Raw genomic sequence first — 7,447 nt, forward strand, 5'->3', positions numbered from 1 at the left:
AGCATAACAGACATCGGAGAATGTGCCGAGTGGATCAGTCATTCACGCTGGGGTCACAAAACGATTGAAACGACAACGGAGAATCGAGCCGTAGACTGTCACCTCTTGCATCTCTGGGAAGCCCGGAGAGGCCTCACAGAAAGATGGAAAAGGCAGAAGCTTAATCGCAAACTCAGGATGCGGATAGCTCAGCTTGCACAGGAAGCTAACGAATACGCACAAAAGTTAAGCGACAGCAGGCTGGTGCCAGGTCAGCAACTCTCTTCGGAGCACGTTGACTACAAAGAAAACAAGGCGAATTCTTCGAAGTATGATTGACCTGGGAGGAACAAAAATAGTCGCGAACAGCACACTCAAGCTGCAGGAAAACAAGTTTGAAGGTCGGAAAGCCGATATGTAGACAAAATAAACAGATATACGTAGGAACTGTTCCGACCGGGCAATCCACCAAACCCGTTTAGGAAGGTCAGGACCAACCGGAACTGGACGCCCCCATAACCTTTCATGAGGTTTAGGCAGCGGCACATTCCTTCAGGAAAAACACGGTCCCAGGGGTAGATCAGGTCACGAACGCAATGATTCGCAATCTAAGTGACGACACGCTAGATAGCTTGACCAAATTCTTTAACGACACGGTCTGGACAGAGGACGGCGTCCTTCCAAAATAATGGAAGGAAGCCAAAGTTATCCTCATTCCGAAACCGGGCAAGACGCATAACATCAACAACCTTCGACCCATCTCCCTAACGTCGTGCGCAGGGAAACTCTTTGAAAACGTTGTACAGGTCCAGCTCTCGAACCACATAGAACTAAACAACATGTTCCCCTCCAACGTGCTCGGTTTCCGACCCCACGTGTCGGCGCAGGACGTTTTTCTACTACTAAAGTACGGGGCCCTGCACCCCAAAAGAGGGTCGGACGATAAATTTGTACTGACATTGGATATCAAAAAGGCCTTCGACAGCATCTCCCACCACACTATTCTGGAGGGACTGGAAGCGGTGAACTGCGGAACACGAATTTATAACTACGTGCCTCGCTCCTAAGTGACCACACGGTCACAATCGGATTAGGCTCCACGAGGTTCAACATCTTCAACTGTCCCGACAGAGGCACCCCTCAGGGAGCTATACTCTCCCCACTGCTATATAATGTGGCTATGAGATAGCTAGCCCTGGAGCTAGATAAACACCCGAATCTCGGCTGTGCGATATATACCGATGACATCACGCTCTAGGCTCACCAGGGGTCCTATGGGGACAAGCAAGAAAAATGACAACCATTCCACTCTGTGAAGATGTAATGGCAGCGAAAACACTTTGCTTTTCGTTTGAGAGCTTTGACTGTTGTCACCTTGAAGTCGGCCACGTCGCCTGTAACGTCTGGGAACGTATGGGACAGTACCTGTAGCGCATTGTCCCGGTTAGTCACGTCTCGTACATTTCCAATCCTTGTGAGTTCGTTATCGAACCACAGAGGGTCGCACACTCTGCAGCTAAATCTGAAATGTTTATCCAGAAAGCCTCGTCGGAACTTGGCATCCACCCCTTTGAAGTCGTTCACTTGGTCCATCCGGTACCTCTGCCGCTGTAGCGCGTTGCGAGTTTGGCATCGTTGCTCGTTCAGAGGTGTCTGAGCTCGCGATTGTCGTTTTCGTTCAGCATCGCGGGAAAGTTCTTCGTCCGTGGTCCGCCCCACCGATAAGGATCTGTTGAATGGCTCACACCCCCTTAATCAATGGCTCATACCCCCGTAGACGCGGCCGCCCGATTACGAAGACAGAAGTGAATGATGAGCGGCAACGGAGCCAGCTGTGGAAGAAGACGACGACGACGAACGCGTAAGGAGTGGCATCAGCGCGTTTGTGCGGTTGGCGCCCGTAATTCTTAAGTTTAAGGGTGCGTTACAGGTTCCCGAGCCCACAGGGGTATGTGCCATTGAGCTTGGACCCTATCTGCATTATTACCAAGATCGGCCCACATGATTTTTTCTGTTGCCGGACGCCCAAAAAACTACGGAAGGTAAGTCATATACAGCTTTCGCTGTAAAACTATTCAGAAGGCTACAGACGCAGTCGTGGAATACGCGAGGGCGGCGGACATGGCGTGCGCTCATAAAAATCGGAATTCATTCGGGTGCGTGCGAAATACGCAAGAAAGAAGGACTTGGTGCCGATCACTCTGACTTATGATTGAAGTGGAGACACTCAGAGTGTTGAGGATGTGGATACAGCAGAACGCTGGAACATCCCACACCCTTCAAAGGCTAAAGGGGGTCACAGGAAGCGTGGCCAGAATGATACGGAGTGGCAAGAAGCAGAGACAGCCTAACTGAGGGAGAGACCATCAGTCTGGTCCACGCACTCGTAATTAGCCGCATTACATACGCCCTTCCGTGTCAGGCCTTGATAAACCAGAGATCACACAGGCAAATACAATAATAAGAACAGCCTTCAAAGCCGCCCTTGTTCTTCCCGAATGCGCTAGCACAGAGAGATTCGAGGGAGTGAGTCTGCACAATACTTTTGACGAGTACATAGTCGCGAACTTATATGCTCCGAAAGAACGACTTTGTTCTTCAACTCAGGGCAGGGAAGTATTGGCGAGAGTAGGCTTTCCCCTGAGACCCCAGTATTGCGGAGAAGAAAAGGCACAGATAGACCACAACGTTCGATCGCGCACATCTTGGTGGCCCCAATTTCCCAAGTCATCCATCCCAAGTACCATCCCGGACGACGCAGAGCAAGGGTAAAGACTCTTCACAAACGTTTGGCATGGGACCGGGAGTGTATTATACGGATGCCAGTCGAACCAGCTCAGACACCTTCACCATAGCCTCTACGTGTTAGAACCACACAATAACGGCATCCTTCAAAACCACTTCGCAATGCGTGGCAGAGGCTGCAGCTATCGCCTTGGCCATTCAGGACACCGAGTGCCAAACCAATTCGGCTGTCATATTATACGACTCATAAGCGGCTTGCCACTTGTTACTAAATGAGACGGCGCATCAATCAATAATCAAAATTTTAGGCAATCAACTAGAAGGGCATCACACTATCATATAATGTCCGGCACACGAGCGACTGGCAGGAAACGCGAGGGCAGACCATATTGCTGGAGGATTAAACGTCCGAGCAACAGCATGGCCCCCCGACGACCTTCCACCGAATTCTCGTGACACCTTCCTGCTGCAAAGGAAGGAGCGGAGACGTTTGGACATCCTCACTCCAATTTAGACAGCCAACAGGGGTGGAACTGGCATCGTACTCAGACGAATACATACCCCAACCTGCACCACCTACGCAGAATACACCCCACGAGGTTCACATGCGAGTGCCCGTGGTGCACAGGCATACCCACACTAAAGCACATCACGAGGGAGCGCTCCAAGAGGCCTCCGCACGTAGACAGCCCCATAATACACCAACATCCACTAATGAAGAACCCGCCGCGGTTGCTCAGTGGCTATGGTGTTGGGCTGCTGAGCACGACATCGCGGTATCGAATCCCGGCCACGGCGACCGCATTTCGATGGGGGCGAAATGCCGAAACACCCGTGTACTTAGATTTAGGTGCATGTTAAAGAACCCCAGGTGGCACAAATTTCCGGATTTCCCAACTCCGGCGTGCCTCATAATTAGAAAGTGGTTTTAGCACGTAATACCCCCTAGTTAAATTATTTTTTTCTGTTACGAGGGAGAACGCCGAAGCTCGCCGCAACGACGGGCGCCTAAGAGCTGCGCTCTAATATTGCAAAAGTTTATGACAGTGTCTAACATGGAATTTCAATTTCTAGATTAGCAAGCTGTGCCGTTTCAGACTATATAGTGGCCTGGATACAAGAGTTTCTTTCTGGTAGACAAAAATGGTAGGCAATGTAATAGTTAGGGTCGGGCATGTCATAAAGGATAGGCTGGCCCATGCTGTCGTCCAGCTCATTCACGCTAAGCACGTTGCTGAAGAGAGGAACATGTTTTCATCGAAAACTAGGGGTACTGGGCTTATTTACAATCTCTACATGAGGAGTGGAGAAAGTTACGTCTCATCAGTCTAGCACGACTGAATTGAAGCACACTGAGGAGCCGCACACTGAGGCACACTTAGGACAGAGGGAGCTTAAGCAGACTTTTTCGGCTCCTCATCGTAACTAGGCTGATGATGAGGAGCCGAAAAAGTCTGCTTAAGCTCCCTCTGTCCTAACCAGATCCCTAGGCCAGAAAATGCTGCCGCCCTCCTTCGTCAAATCGTAGAGTCCAACGTCGTCGAAGGGCCCGCGTCGACGGCGCGGGTTCACACAATCACTCTCGCACCTTTGTTCACTGAACACAGAGAGAGGAAAGGAGCTTCGTAGACGGTGGTTGTCACGCTTGACTCAAGCTGGCGCCTCTCGGTTCCTGGGATGACCCAGCAGTTAGCTGGAGCTTATATAAAACGACCATGGCGGTTACCGGAGTCCGCGAGGAAACGCCGTTGAAACACCCTTAACCAGGAGTTTTTTCTCCCATTGGTCCGTGACGGCGACAGTGAACCGATTAACAACACTTGATCTACCAAACATGTCTCACCTTGCTGGCGCCGCAGGTCTGTCCGAGGGGGACACATTGTTAGCATCACGAAGCGATTCGTGGCACTGGGGCAGGAGAGGCTAGAAGGTCACTACTCCCGTTGGCTGATCGTAACAGCGACCCTAATCTTTATGTGTATCTCGTACCTCGGCGTTGATGTTCGTTAGGTTAAGCGAGTGAATGTCTTTCCCCTGGCACGATATGCGGGCGAGGAGCGAGGGAGGCCGAGGAGCAAGCGCAGCGCGTGCCACCTGGCGGGGCATAGCCACCTAGTGAGCTGCACACGAAGCGCACCTTACGTGCTCTCTCCGATGCTGACGTCAGAGCATGTAATGAGCGCGTGCGCGCGCAGCTGCTACGAGCAGGCGAGCGCCGACAAAGGAGTGAGAGGAGGGAGTGACGTCACATCCGCTCTGCTATGGTTCAGTCTATGCCAGGCAACTGTTTTCCATTGATTAGCCGGTTAAGTATCATGCCACCTTCTTGTGTGTGACGTCATTAGTGACGCAATTACTTTTGGTTTCTGCATCCGAGTTTCCAGCAATTTCTCAAAAATCGTGCTCACGTGGCGGTTCTCGAAAGTCTACGATTATGTGCTTTGGTGTACGATAATCAGTGATTTATAATTAATTTTAATTATTCCAGACACTTTAGTAACTCAACTGGTGACTAAACTTATGCTCTGATATAAGATTTATAATGAAACCCTTGAATTTTGTACTGTACTATTTTTCTTCTCATTTTTCCCCGATTTATTTTGAATTTCGTCCCCGGTCGTGTCAGGAGGTGAACCGGAAGCGCTGCGTAAGAAACAAGAGTGTCCCTTTTCTGAAGCTTAACGATGCATATCTCTTCCATTTGCAATCCGTTTTCATCAATTCTTTCGATTCATTTTTCAGAACATATCCGCGGCGTTGCCGACAGCCACAAGTTGTTTTTGTTCAGGCGCTGTTATCAAAACTTCAAGTTCGTCTACCGCGCCTGATTTCTCCAAAAACAAATTCGTTGAAAGTGAAACTAGTGCTTGATCATGTTTTTCCAAAGCACGCAAAACTTCTTCCAGCGCGCATACTTGAAGTTCTCCCCCTTCAAGATCATCTTAGTCACTTTCTGTCTCACTTGGTTATTTCTACGGACGCGACAAAAAGATTAGAGAAGGCGAGAGTTAGCATCTTTTCAAATGAGCTTAACTGATATTATGCTGTTTTGCTAATTACACCCCAAGATATTTTGCTGAGTTTCTGGCAATTATTTTGGCCATCAGAAAATTCGGTCCACCGAAAGGTAAAGTAATAATTGTTACAGATACGTTTTCGATCTGTACGCATTTAACTTCTAATAATCGGTCACAACTCCTGAGTATATTTTCGACTCTTGCCCCGAATAATTTGTCTGAAGTCCACACTATCATGATTCCCCGGACATAGCGGAATCATTGTAAATAAATCAGCTGACTCGCTCGCATGGTCGTCACTAAATGGTTCGGTCTTAAATGTTCTTCCTGATTTCCCTTCTATAACAGAAGCTAGATTTAAACTAACCTTTATATCTAAATCTTAATGAATCATCCCTACTTTCTGCAGATGATTTTCGACATCGAAAATTTCCGCGGAACACGAGCAAATGCCTCTCACGACAATGCGAGGTGACCTTATCAAGCTTCCGGTGTATAGTTTGCCGTCTAAATTTATTCCTTCATATATCTGGTTTATACATAACTAACTTCTGGTCTTTTTGTAATAAACAAGAAATTATTGGTCATTTATTTATTTCTTGCCGCCGTTTCTCCTCCCTCCGCAGAATGTTCCTCATATTTCCGACTGGTAATCTGGGTTTAGCGCTCACCACACCAAACATATTCTCCTTTGGTGCCTTTCAATTAGGCCCAAGCCATGGGTCCATGAATACTGCTCTGCACAAGTTCATGGAAGCGACCGGTGTTAAGAATGGCCATACGGGGTGGCAACGTGCCAGCTTTCAGCCCGCTGCACGTGTTTCAAGCCCACCAGTTCGGAGAACTGCGAAGAGCCGACAGCCACGTGGCGCGTGATCAACTCCGGAAATTGGTACTTGGCCGCACCACCCGGGACAAAGCAGTTCTACGAGGCCCTCTGACGTCGGCACTGAAAGCTGGGCAGTACCGAGAACTGCGGATGACCGGAAGCCACGTGGCGCGCGGTCAGCTCAGGCATGTGGCACTCCGCCGCGCCACACCAGACGGAGCAGTTCTACGAAGCCCTCTGTCGTCGGCTTCACTGCTTCGCACCTGTGTGTTTGCGTGTGTTTGGGCGATAAACGATAGTGCGGTACGGCGACAAGTTTACAATGCTTGGACGAACCTTCCCGACCATTCCTGCTCCGACCCACCCCTTCCTCCAAGTCGGCACACCTCACCCTCCATTCCTGCTCCGTCCTCGTTCGAACGATGACGTCGAACTATGACGTCAAGCGGAGAGCTTATAAGCAGCGTTTGCCGGCTGCTAGGGTGTGCTCGTGTCGTGATCGTTGTCGGGAGCTGAGTGCTCTGTCGTACTAGAAATGTACTAGTGAGCTGTGTGCTCGTAAACTGTTTGCTGTATGTTAGTTTTGCGGGCTCCATATGGGAGTCGCGCTAGTCTGCCAATGTATGTCCTGTTTTAAATGTAAATCCTGCAATTAAATCCTGCTCGCCTAGCCCTGTCGTCCCAAGTTCATCTCCACAGCTACGTCTGCCAAATCTTACACCGGATGGTTACGCTGCTAAGGTACTGACCGTGAGGCACCTTATATTTACTGCGAAGCTGTATATGCCTAGGCGAAACACTCGTCAACAAGCTTCGTCGACGCCGCGGAGTACAGCGATGGGAAGACCTTTGCCATCGTTGTGGTCGACTCTAGCGG

The sequence above is a fragment of the Dermacentor andersoni genome, chromosome 3, assembly GCF_023375885.2.
Source record: "Dermacentor andersoni chromosome 3, qqDerAnde1_hic_scaffold, whole genome shotgun sequence".
Lineage (NCBI taxonomy): Eukaryota > Metazoa > Arthropoda > Arachnida > Ixodida > Ixodidae > Dermacentor > Dermacentor andersoni.